The sequence below is a fragment of the Ursus arctos genome, unplaced genomic scaffold (genome assembly GCF_023065955.2).
Source record: "Ursus arctos isolate Adak ecotype North America unplaced genomic scaffold, UrsArc2.0 scaffold_23, whole genome shotgun sequence".
NCBI classification, from domain to species: domain Eukaryota; kingdom Metazoa; phylum Chordata; class Mammalia; order Carnivora; family Ursidae; genus Ursus; species Ursus arctos.
Window position 1 is genome coordinate 16776296 of NW_026622908.1, and position 13406 is coordinate 16789701.

The window sequence follows — 13406 nt, forward strand, 5'->3', positions numbered from 1 at the left end:
CTGCAGGGCTCAAGGGCTGGGCAGCCCTCATTTTGCTGGCTGAGGAAGAAGTGCCTTCTGCAGCAGCTGCCTTGTGCTTCCTCATTAGGGTTGTTTCCACCTTGAGCACACGTGTGGGAGCGAGCAAGGGAAGTCAGCATAGGAAGAGAACTGCCGGGGCCTAATGGGCGGATGGGCCGCAGGGGAGGGAAGGCATGCTGTTGGTGACTCAGAGTCAGCAAGAGGTGGATGTCACCAGCAGGAAGTTGGAGTCAGGAGGCACTGCCGGGTACTTTTCCATCCTCCCCCCGACTTGATCCCATGGTCCAGGATGCCAAAATGCACAGGCCAAACTCAGCCTGTTTCCTAGAGCTGCACAAACTGTTTGGACTGACTTGAGCTGGTCAAAAGAAAACAACCGAAGAACCTGTCAGAATCCAGTGACTAATGTATAGCCCTGCTTGTTCAGATGGTTGTTTTGACTGATAATTAGACGAGGTGTTTGCGACCAACAACCTCCTATTATTTCTCCCCATAAATAATACTCTTCTTCAATCAGGAAAAAAAGAAATAAGAATTTTTGCTGGGTGTTCTTTAAAAAAATATAAGTTGTACGATTGAAATCTTACAACTAATCTTGGAGGGAGTTGTCCCATTTTATAGATGAGGAAGCAGAGGCTGGGGAATATTTGCCCTCTCCCCTGCTATCAGTAAGATGCAGAGGTAATTCATCTCTGACTCTCTGTGGTTCCAAAGCCCATAAATTCTCAATTGGTCCAGGCTCTCTTCTCTATCAAATGCTTGCCTGTGTTGGTTCTGCTGCACATTCTCCTGTGCTCATCTCAGCTCAAGTTTTTATTTTTTTCACTTACAATGGCCTCTTCTCTACCTCTCCATGTTTTACCCTTTTTTTTTCAGAACTGTATGCAATAAGAAAGCAAACATGAAAAGTCTGGATTCAGACCAAATTCCATTGCCCCCCAGGCTGTGTGAATTGAGCATGTTGCTTAATTTCTCTGAGTCTTCCTCATTCATATGGAGGTAATGGCTGAAATTACTTGTAAGTTACAGTTATGAGTACTCTGTAAAAGAATACATGAAAAGTGCTTCACATTATAGGAATGCATATATTATTACTCAAATCGAATTCTTTCTTGAAAGTTCCTTGTCCATTAATTTCTGGCCTGTTTGACATCCAATTCCTTTTGCACTTGCTGTCTGTTTGACAGTGTATAGTTGCTATGCAATTGCTTGCTCTTTGTTTCATGTCTGTCAGCTTTGTATTCCAGAAGAGGATTTAAAGTACTTGTGGGCATTAGTCATTGCTTATATTTGTTTTTTTCTACATCTTGTGCTGGACACTCGCTTAGATGCTCAGTAACTACAGACTGAGGGTCTTTTATCAAAGCCAAAAGAATCAGACTGTTTTCTACATGTACACCCAAACTCTAACTGGGAGATTGCTGTTAATTTCATATCAGCTCATATGTAAAAAGAGTTGGTTGCTTCTCCCATATCCCTTTTGTTTTTCAATCCCATTCCTTCTTTCTGTTTTCTCCTCCTTTCCATAAGCATTTCTTGAATAACTTCTAAATTGTTAATACTGGAAAAACTGTTGTGTTGGATACTGTCAATCACCTACAAGAGATGGATAGAAAGAGTGATGGTAGCCAGAGGCTTGAACACATAACCAGCCACTTCCCACAATCACAGCTAATTTTACAGTTCCCAGGAAAGATATGGGACAAAGAAAGGAACCAGTTAAAATCACACAACAGGGGCGCCTGGGTGGCTCAGTCGTTAAGCGTCTGCCTTCGGCTCAGGGCATGATCCTGGCATTCTGGGATAGAGCCCCACATCAGGCTCCTCCGCTGGGAGCCTGCTTCTTCCTCTCCCACTCCCCCTGCCTGTGTTCCCTCTCTCGCTGGCTGTCTCTCTCTCTCTCTCAAATAAATAAATAAAATCTTTTTTTTAAATAATTAAAAAAATAAAATCACACAACAGCTTTTTGTTTGTTTTTGCCTTAAATTACTTGCTTGTACCCCTAGCTTACCTGTAATGTTTGCAGTTGCAGGGAATTCTTTGGACTAGACCAGGTTCCCAAAACATAGTCCTTAGATCATTTCCATAAGAATCACATCAGGAAGATACCTCAAATTATGTTAATCACATCGGTTCCAAAGGAATGCCATGATGCAAACATTCCCAAGATGCCACAAAAAGGCCAATAGGCTTAGGAGGGAAAAAAAAATGCCTTGGAAAAAAAGTGTGTGTGTTTTTTTTAAATAGTTTATCTACTGTATCTTTATTTTATTTTTTAATCAAAGTAATACATATTTTAATGCATATTTTAAGATCCAAAGAGCGTATCTTTGAATATATATATATGTACATATATATACATATCTTTGAATATGTATGTATAGGAGATACATATACTTTTATATATTCATATCTCTCTCTATATATCTATTCTATATATAATGTATGTGTATATATATGTATATATATAACTAGCAATGCTTTATCCCCTACTTTTGCTACCCTTTACTAACCTCCAGATCTACTTCTCAGAGGAATTCATTTCAACTGTCATATCTGTTTATTTTGCTAGTTACCCACACATTTCTGAATAATGTGCTTATATTGCTACTTCTTGGCTTGTTAATTTTAGACATTAACTGCCTGTCTTAAGGTAAGTTAAGATTTAGCTTTCTCGTAGTTCCTCCTTTCTAGAGATTCATGTTTTTCAGTTTTGAGAAATTTCCTTATATCCTTTCTCAAATAATTGCATCACTTCTCTATTTTTCAGGTCTCCCTGGTGTCCACGTCAATAATATATACCCTCTACTTTTCTTGTTTTTCTTTCTCCTTTTCCATTTTCTTCTTATTCATTTGTGTACTTTCTTGGAGATTTCCTTCACTCTCTTCTAAACCTCCTGTTGAATGTTTTACATTGGATATTTTTAATTGCCAAGAGTGCATTCTTCTCTACTTATTCCTTTTTTTCATGGCATACTCTCCTTGTTTACTAGAGGCAAAATCTTCAATATCTTTTGATAACTGTGAGGATATTAAAGATAAATGTGTTTGTTCCTGTTTGTTTGCCTGTTGGAATTTTTTCTTTCATGTTGAAAGCTTTTCTAAAATGCCCGCTAATCCTTTACTGTCAATTCATGTTCAAGTTGAGGCATTAGACACCAATAGAAAGTTCTGTGTCTAACGAATGAATCAATGGACTACTATTGCATGATTGAATGGTGCATGAGCTGTTTTGATAGGAAGATCCAGTAAATGTCATGGATTTTCGGGGGAGGGGGGTTATTCAGTTTACCAAGGGGAAAAAGAATCATCCAGTATTTTTCTTAGAAAGAATGTCTCATGGAATTTTATAGACTATGGAAAGGAATGTAGGTTTAACTGTAAGTATGATGGGCAGTCCCATGAGGGTTTTGTGTGGTGGAGTGATAAGTTTATATTTTTAAGTAACATTAAACCTGTGTCATACAGGGAAGAGTGGAAAATCAGAGAAATTAGTTGTATTTAGAGTAGTCCAAATGACATTCAATGCTCCATTCTTTACCATGGCCTGAATATTCCTGAGGAGTCCACTTTGTCCTTTGTGGAGAAACTTGAGGTTTTTCAATAAAACAAAAGGTTAAAAACACAAAACAAAGCAACAATAGCCAAAAAATAATAAAACAAAAGCCTAGCAGATGAGGAGTTACCATTTAAAATCCTTGGATCACTTAAAGTCCACAAGGTAATAATGCGGTTCCTTAAATTTGTTTTTTGCTATTTGATTTTGGAATAGCCTAATACAAAGCTATCTACCTCCAAGCTGCACAGGCTAACTTAAACATCAAGTATATTTCAATTTGGCTGAAATTATATAAGGTAAGGTCTTTCATTCATTCATTCATTCATTCATTCCACTAATAGCTTTTACAGAGAACATAGTCTAGGTAGCACACTAGTTAGCTCAACCTTATGGTTGGAAATTCTTTATGTGTTTGACTAATTAAAAAAATAAGAAAAAAAACAAGTCACTACTTAGAAAATTGGGTAAATTGTAGCTAATTAGTTTATACAGACAAATGTTTCAGAATAAGGTTTTCATGAACAAAAAACATGATTAAAAATAGTCCTTGAGAGGCAGTAGAGGATAATGGTTAAGAAGACAGAGTGCCTGAGTTCAAAGTCTGACCCTTCCACTTACTAGGTGAGTGCCCTTGGGGAAATGACTTAATATCCCTGAGTCTTAGTTCACACTTAAACAGAATAGGAACAATAAAAATAGAACCTACTTCTTGGGATTGTTGTGAGTACTTGAGTGAAGTTATTATTATTACTTCGAGGATAAAATACTTGGAAACTCACTACTTTAGATGATATGGCTTGAGAAGGAGTAGTTGGGGGAACGAGGCAGGCATTTCTAACACAACAGGAAAGCAAAATAAGTCTGTATTAAAGTAATCCATACTGCCAGTGTAGGAGAACTAAGATGTGCTCAATTTGTATGGAGCTCATGAAGGGAAAAGTCCTGAAGGGCTTGAGTCTTGAATTTAGTCTTCAAAATATAGGCTTCAGAGTAGAAGTGAATGTAGAAATCATCCAGTTCAACCGCCTTCATACAGCCTTTCACATTCCTCACCTCGTGGGGAGTAAGACAAGGAGGGAAAGGAAGAGAATAGAAGGTTGATTAATGAAAAGTTTACTGCTGTGGACAATTGGTGCTCAATGCTGCAGGGGGCCTCAGAGAGACCAGCTGGAGTTGCTTCAGATTTGTTATATTTGAAGGGCCAGGAAGCTGAGATATTTTTCCGTCCGCTTTTGTAAAGGAGTACTGCTGTGGTTGGGGGTTTACTCTCCAACAATTCTATCCCAACCCATGCGTAGATCAGGCATACTGCTACCCTGAAAGAAAGTCATCAGACAAAATCACAGAAGCTTGCAGTAAAAGCTATTGGCTTATCTGGAAACAATAAATTCAGTGGTATATGGGTAGGGATGAACAGCATCTGTTGCAGACCACCCTTTTCCCCTCTGAGATTGACTAGTGTCCTCTCCTAAGTTTATTCTGTTCTCTTACTGATTCTTCAGGGTGGTGAATGGTGACATTTTCTTAACAAAATAAAAACAGGATTAGTAGCCTAAGGTACAGTCCCCACTGCTGTAGATGGCCCTGAAGCTACTACTGATATTTATTATCTCCTTCCTCTTACCTCCATCTGGAGTCCTCTCCCCCTCAGTCAGTACTTCTGCTTGTCTAGGTTGCTTGCTTTATAGAGTGACCCAGAACTTCATCCCTGAAGGTTTCAGGTTCCTTATTAGTAGGCCCTTGTTAGTATGTGGTTGCAGAAATTAATGGTTCCGTGTTTATCAATAGTCTGGAAAGAAGAAGTCCTAGTGAATCACTGAGTTCCATGTATACTCTTTATACTATCCCAATTATGTAGCAGTAGTCTTATTTTCTCATGATAACTAGGGTTAATTACTGCTGACAACATAGAAACTATCGAATGTCTCTGCCAATAAAGAAGCAAAATGATCAGGTAGCAGATACACGTTTAGAGTTAGAAGGATCTTTCTGTGTTTACTGGTTGAGGTATTTTCCCCACCTGGAAACCAGCAGAACCGAAATTTGTGGAAATGAGAAGCACAAATTCACCTGGTAGGTCACTGGAAATAATTATTCCGAGGCCCTTTTCCCTACCCCTGAGTTCCCAGATTCTTGTATTCTACCTGTTAGAAACACAGCATCATATAATGGCCCTTGGTTACCAGTATGTACTGCATCTTAAAGAATAACATCCCAATTTTGTAGGGTTCATCCCCAAGCTCGTCCATTGGCTATAACTTTAGAAGCTATTCCAACATTCTATCAAACCAGAATCTTCCAGATGATATAGTATATGGTAGAAAAAATTGATCGCACCATCATGTGCCCATTTTCACATTTTTTTTTTTTTGCCTTAAAGTGAATCTTTTATCTGAAGTGATAGTCATTAAATTAAACATTCTGTGGACCCTCCAATAGCGTAATGCTGGCCAAGACACTACAGGAAGGAAAGGAAAATATATACCCAGAATATTTATCAATTTCAGTTAAGATTAATTATTGCCCTTTCTAGAGTGGAATCTGATTGGTTGATCTCCTTAAGAGACAGTAGTACTGTATCAAGTGCTCACTATTGGCATCTGAGGCTCACAGGTTGGATATTCAGCAGTGGGTATAACTATATCAGCCTTGGTGAGGGGATAATGTGCTGCTTGGTCCATGCACAATCTCTATTCCTGACACTATCACTGCTCAAATCCCACGGGAATGATATAGGGAACCTACACACAATACATTTGTAATGTAGTTGAGGAACACCGAGCTTAAGGAATTCAATGCTTTCATATCAAGAAAAAGCAAGTCTGCTTTTGCGGAGAGACATAGCCTCATTTTTTCACTTATTGTTCTTAGTATAAGATTCGTCTATGTTGTTGTGTGTATGTATAGTTCATTCTTTATTTCAAAGTAATATTCCATTGTAAGGATATACCATGGTTTATTCACATGTTGATGGATTATTTAGGCTGTTTCTAGTTTTTGGCTCTCACAGATGAAACTTCTTTAAAAATTAATGTGCAAGTTTTTGTAAAGGCATACACTTTCTTTTCTTCTAGGTAAACACATAGGAATGTATGGTTGCATGACATGATAAGTATATATTTATAATTCTAAGAAACTTCCAGTTGTTTTCCCAAGTGGTTGTTCCATGAGAGTTGTAGTTGCTTTGTATCCTCTTCAATACTTGGTGTGGTCAATCTTTTTAGTTTTAGTTATTTTAGTATGTGTGTAGTGCTATCTCATTGTGTTTTTTTTTTTTTTTTATTCTCAATTAGCCAACATATAGTACATCACTAGTTTTTGATGTAATGTTCAATGATTCATCAGTTGCGTATAACACCCAGTGCTCATCATAGCACATGCCCTACTTAATACCCATCACCCGGTTACCCCATTCCCCCCTCTCCCCCACAATCTTCAGTTTGTTTCCCAGAGTCTCTCATGGTTTGTTTCCCTCTCTGATTTCTTCCCATTCAGTTTTCCCTCCCTTCCCCTATGGTCCTCCACACTATTCCTTATGTTCCACATATGAGTGAAACCATAAGCCACCTAGGAATAAACCTAAACAAAGAGGTAAAGGATCTGTACTCTAGAAACTACAGAACACTTGTGAAAGAAATTGAGGAAGACACAAAGAGATGGAAAAACATTCCATGCTCATGGATTGGAAGAATAAGCATTGCTGAAATGTCTTAGTGTGGTTTTAATTTGCATTTCCTAATGACTGTGATGTTGATCATCTTTTCATGTGTTCACTTGCCACCCATGTATCTTCCTGGACAAAGCATCTGTCCAAATCTTTTGCTCATTTTTAATTGGTATATTTGAGAGTTATTATTGATTTTTGAGAGTTGTATTTTTATTATTTATTTATTTTTTGTTAGATAAGTAGTATCCTTATTGGCCACCCATCTATTTCGATTCTGGAACATTCAGTCTGTTAGTAATCACCTGCAACCGCAAGTGATTGTCATTTGCTATTTTGGCGTTGCTTTCCGTTTCAATAAGTCCCTGCTTGGGCCATGCTGAGACTTTATCCTATATATTTTTTCTATCTATTTGTCATCAGTGTAATCTGATAGGATTTTCTATAATGGTCAAATGTGCTATGTATTTTGACATTATTTCACTATCTTATTTGAAAAATAAACTCATTAAGGCTGTGTTTATTTTTAACCCCCTTTTACCTTCATTAAGGAAGTAAAGCACAGGGTGTAAGTTTTATAATAAAATCCATTTTAACATCCAGCGAGTTTATACAGAATATTTTTAAAAACCATTCTTTTAATTGTATACAGTAAGAGTCATAAGTATAGTAAAAACTAATCTAACTAAATCTTCTAATTAGTGAAATACATTTCTCATTCTTTTAAAAGCAATGAGGGGAGAGAAGAGCAGATTTTGAGGAGGATATCATCTTGTTAGGAGTCTACCTTAAATGAGGCGTCTTGCATGGTTTCCAGGCAATGGAAGGTTTTCCAGGCTTTTCTCTATCCATGGGAAAGTGGCTTCTTCTGCCAGCCCAGAGGGCTGAGGGGAATCTGAGTTTTAAGTGTTCTCAAGCAGATTCACCCAAGTACCCTCATTCCTGTTCTCAGGGTCTCACTCCTCCCCGACCCTCATATAGGGAACCTGCTGGATGTCTGAACAGCCTCTTTTGTAACTCTGTCATTCTTACAATCAAATCTTGGGCCTGGTCTTCAGCACTGTCTGCCTTCTGGCTGAAAGAAATTAAGTCTCTTTAAATGCTGCCATGGAGACATCCCTGAGCTAGAATCCCTCATCATTCCCTGAGTTGATAGTTGGCTGATGATATGTCATTTGTTCTTTCAGGCTCTCTGAAATTTGCCTATAAAACAAGCCAACCAATTTCACCATCTTTGTAATTAATATTGCCTCCATGTGTTTAAAATACTAGAGTTATTGCATAAGTGTTCCACCCATATTCCATCCCAACCCTCAAGAGGTGAACATTTCAATAATCTTGGTGCTACATAGGCTATGGGTATCACCAAATAAATTACTTGTATTGAAATCTTTGTCTTGCACTGAAATCTTTGGCAGAAACCCCAAAGTAAGACAAAGATTTCAGTGCAAGTAATGTATTTATTTGGGAAGTGATCCCAGGAAGCAATGCTAGGCAAGAAGGGAAGTGAGACAGAAAGGAGGAAATCGTATGTGTGCTTATGAGCACACTGAAGACCACAAGGCACTATGCAGAGATCATCTCAGAGACTGATCTGGTTGGGCATTTATCAGCCAGCTCCCGTCTGCCGTTGGTGCATGGCTGAGCCTGGTGGCTTTAAAACTTCAGTACTTCAGTCCATCTTGTATATGGACAGGACATGCTTCTGAGACTAGAGAAAGCACCCAGGCAGACTCACAGGTACGGGCAGAAACAGTAGTCAGTATGTATAGGCATAATGAATACCAAGTGGATATGGTCGGGTGCCCAGAAGTAAGGTGCAACATTCTGGCCTCTTACTTGTGTTCATCATCACTCTGCACAATTCATCATACCCTTGGTTCTCTTAAAGATTTACAGCCTCTCTCAATAAAACCCTTGTTTTCTTATCTTAACACCACTGCCCATTCTGTGTCTTTTGCCTTGAAATATCCTCTGTTCCCTAAGGCCCACCCAACTGCCCTTGTGAATTTCAACTCTTCTTTCAAATTTCAGTTCAGCTGCAGCTTTGCCTTGGATGCATTCCCAGCCTCCTGCAGGCAGAGTTGCATTGGCCTCTAAGCCCACTTAATACCCTGTACATATTTCTGGTATAGAGCTTATTGTGCTACTGTTGTTATACTTGCTTTCCCTTGCCTATCTCCTCAAAACCTCAAAGGAACTTGGAACAACTTGAGGGGAAGGATTTCTCTTATTCATCTTTATTTCCTAAGATCATAGCATGGGGCCCGACATTGTTTAAAGAATCAAAGGCGGTGAATGAATAAACAAATGAATATCACATACTATAGCTCAGATCTTTTTCAAGATCTCATAGCCAGCCAGTAGCAAAGCTGGGGATAGAATTAATGCCTTTTAATACCCAGTCTTGGAAGAAATAGCTTTTTCTTTAGTAATTAGAAGTAAACAAACAGACAAACAAACACAAAGCCACGCAGACGTGATAGTCATGGATGTCATGTGAAAAGAATTCACTACATTTTGTTTTGGTTGCTTTGGTGTAGCAGACCACGTAGTTGTCCTGCTGACCGGGAAAACTTTGGCTGTGTTTTGTGCTGGAGAATCTAGGAAGCTGTGCAGTCGCTCTTCTCTTTAGATGCTCAGGCAGGAAGAACCTAGTGGGATGGAACTGCATTAATAAGTTGTTTGCTTTTCAGAACTTTCATTTGTACTTTGTTGTTCAGTAGGCTCTTTCATTGCTTCCATGGGTATGGTTAGTTCACTGTCTGGGTTTCACATTTTCAGCATACCGATGTCTTTCCAAATAAGCTCTGCAGAGCCTCAAAGTGACTAATTTAAATTGCTACCACATAAATGCCTTATTTGTTACCTTTCCATCACCCCAAAATAATGATATTTATAGGCGCTCATTGGGAGCTCCCCCCAAAACATCCACGGTTGTTGAACCACCACATTTTCTTCAACATGGCTCCTCATTCTTTGGGGGCAGCCTCCAGCTAAGCTGAGTTTTACACTGGCTCAGAGTTTCATAGAAGCCCTCACAAGTCTGGTTCACAGTGATTTTCTGCTTGGAAGTCCAAAGGTTTGAGTGAAGGACAGGGTTGGAGGTTGGGGATTTATCAAGACAGGCCTGCTGGTGGGCCATCAAGGGCCTGCCAGATGAACATTCAACTTGGCCAAGTGGCTGAGGTCCCAGGTCTGACCCTCAGTTTTATTGCCTTAGAGTCCTGGTTTGTCAGCCTTAAGAGGCAGGATTCTTCTTTCAGGAGGGTCTCGCAGGAACTGAGCTCAAAGAGACTGAGAGATAACACGAAATATCCATTTATTCATATTGACACATTTATCTTTCATGTATATTAGAAAATGTGTCACAGTCTCTGTGTTAAATTCAAGAAAGCCAAATTCTAATCAGAAAAGAATTTAGTGAGCATGGATCGGAAAAAGCACAGTTTGCTGCATGATTCCAATGCTGTATGGCTCCTTGCTGATAGCTCCGATTCACTATCCAATGGCTGGCCAGGATGTATTTTAAAAATGCAAATCTGAACATATCATCTCTTGGCCTAAAAACTTCAGTGTTTTTCAATTGCTCTTGGAATCAAAGGGAAAAAAGTAATTTGTTTCATACGTAATTTGTTCCAATGTGATTTTACCTTCTCGTTACTCTAGCTTCTGGGCTGGCTTTTACTCTCCAAGGCCTTCTTTCCTGTTCTCCTCCTCCTGCCTGGCTTTTCTCTCCCTTAGTCTGGTTAACTCCTACCATTCTTTAAATAAATGTGTGTAATGTATGCTTTTAGATCATTCGTTGTTTTATAAATTTTTTTAGTAGCTTTTTTTGGGGAAGTACCTGCTGTGGGTACTGGGGATACAGCAGAGTAGTGAACAAAAGGCCTCAAAATGGGGCTTGCATTCTAGTCTTCTATGAAGACAGGCATACAATAGGGAACAATGACCAAAAGAAAATATATTTTATGTACACAGCATTCATGTGTATATATATACACATACACACAGACAAATATAAATGTGTATATATATAAATATATATGTATAATGTATATATATAAAAACATATATAAAATATCTGAATATTTAATTAAAAATATATTTTATATATTTTTGAAACTGACAAGTATGATAGAGAAAACATAATGGGGGAGGGAAAGTTGCATTTTATTTATAGGGTTATTAGGGAAAGTCTCCCTGACAGAAAGAGGTATGAGCAGAGACCTGAAGAGAGTGAGGAGAAGGCTTTGTTTATCAGGGGGAAAATTGCTCCAGATAGGAGGAAGAGCAAGTGTAAAGGCCCTGAGGTAGGGTTGTGCTTTGTCTATTGCTTTGTAACATGTGTCACAAGTATTATTTCTGGTAATTATATATGTATATGTACTATTACTTTATTAAGTAATAACCCTCTACTACTAGATGTCTAAGCTTTCGGAGAAAAGACTGTCAATTTTTTTTCAACATTGTGTTCCCAGACTCTATAGTATAGGGCCTGATGCAGAATACATAGTTCATATATATTTGCAGAAAGGAAATAGGGAGGGAAAGAGAGGGATATGAGAAAGGGAAAGAAGAAATGAGGAGAGAGGGAAGGAGGGAGGGAGGAAGGGAGAGAGGAAGAAATTTCCAAAAAAGATACACTAAGCCCCTTGTCTTGTGCACCCTCTTCTCTGGTAGGGGGAAAGATGGGCACCACCAGTATTAACCCCTCATACCTTTTCCCCTCTCTGCATCTATTGCTGAGAAGCCCATCTGTTACCAGATGCAAAGTGCTAATAATTTCATGTGGGTTAGTGTCAAGTAGTACAGGCCTGGAAGAACTCTCCTGAATCTCTAATTGACTTCTCATATTTTTACTCTGCTTCATTTTCTGTTGGTTTTATAGTTCAACTCTCAGGAGGCCTTTACTTCTCCTCATATCAAGCTCTTAGGGGAACTTTACTTTCGTCCCCATCCCACCTTAACATGTGTCCTTCCTAATTTTCTTTCGATCTCTACTCTCTACCAATCTAGGTGAATGCCACAGGCTAGTTCAGACCAATGCCTCCTTTCTGGGACAATTCAAATTCCCAAGCAGTTTGGCAGGGGCTTGCTTCCTATGTTTTTGAAGATTTTACAATTCTATGCCAAGTGTAGAAGAGATGCTATCTAATCTGAAACAAGGATTCTCAGGAGGATTGGCTTTTTTATTAAGTGAGGTGGGCCAGATCGCAAAGTCTGGTCTGGATTCTGGGAAGGATGAGAGCCATCATACACCTGGATCAGCACACCAGCCATGAACAGGTTGTACTGATATCAAGGATTAAGTGTGTTGCAAGGCTTTTGTACTTTTGCTGAGAGTTTCATGTGAGCCCTCCTCATTCAGGTCTTCCAAGATCTTCTCCATTTGCCACATGATATGGGGGTTTCCCGGGCAGCTCCATTTCCTCTCCTATCAAGAGAATTTGAGAGGACTTCATGCTCCTTCAAAGCAGTGTCCTGGGAAAGACATTTGGATTTCAGAGCAGAAAGCTTTAAGAGCATTGTAGGTGCCCAAGCTCAGAACCAGTGAGATACTCAAATATCATGTCCTCAATCTTATAGGCCAGGGGTCAGCAAACATTTTTGTAAAGGGCCATATAATAATATTTTAGGCTTTGAGGCCCATATGGTCTCTGTCTAAAGTAATTAACTGATATTGTAGCATAAAAACAGCCATAGCCATCGTATAAATGAAGGGTGTGACCGTATTCCAATAAAACTATAAGCAAGCTGGTAGCCTAGATTTGGCCCATAGGTGATAGTTTGCTGAGCTCTGTTATAGGCCATAAAAATCATTCATTGTTGCTCTGATTGAACTTTATATTTGATGGTAAGCAGCCATTAAAAACATTGATTATACAATTATTATTGTACATGTATTTTTTAAAGTTAATTCTACAGTTATCATTGTATACAATTTACAAGATCTAATCTTTTCTCCTGAAGATTCTATCACTTAGTTGTTTAATGAGAAAGTTGTGATGATAAACAGGAGTGGAGCACTTGGGTGGCTCAGTCAGTTGAGGATCTGACTCTTGATTTCAGCTCAGGTCACGATCTCAAGGTCCTGGGATTGAGCCCCATGTCGGGGGGCGGGGGTCCCCGCTCAGCAGGGAGTCTGCTTGAGATTCTCCC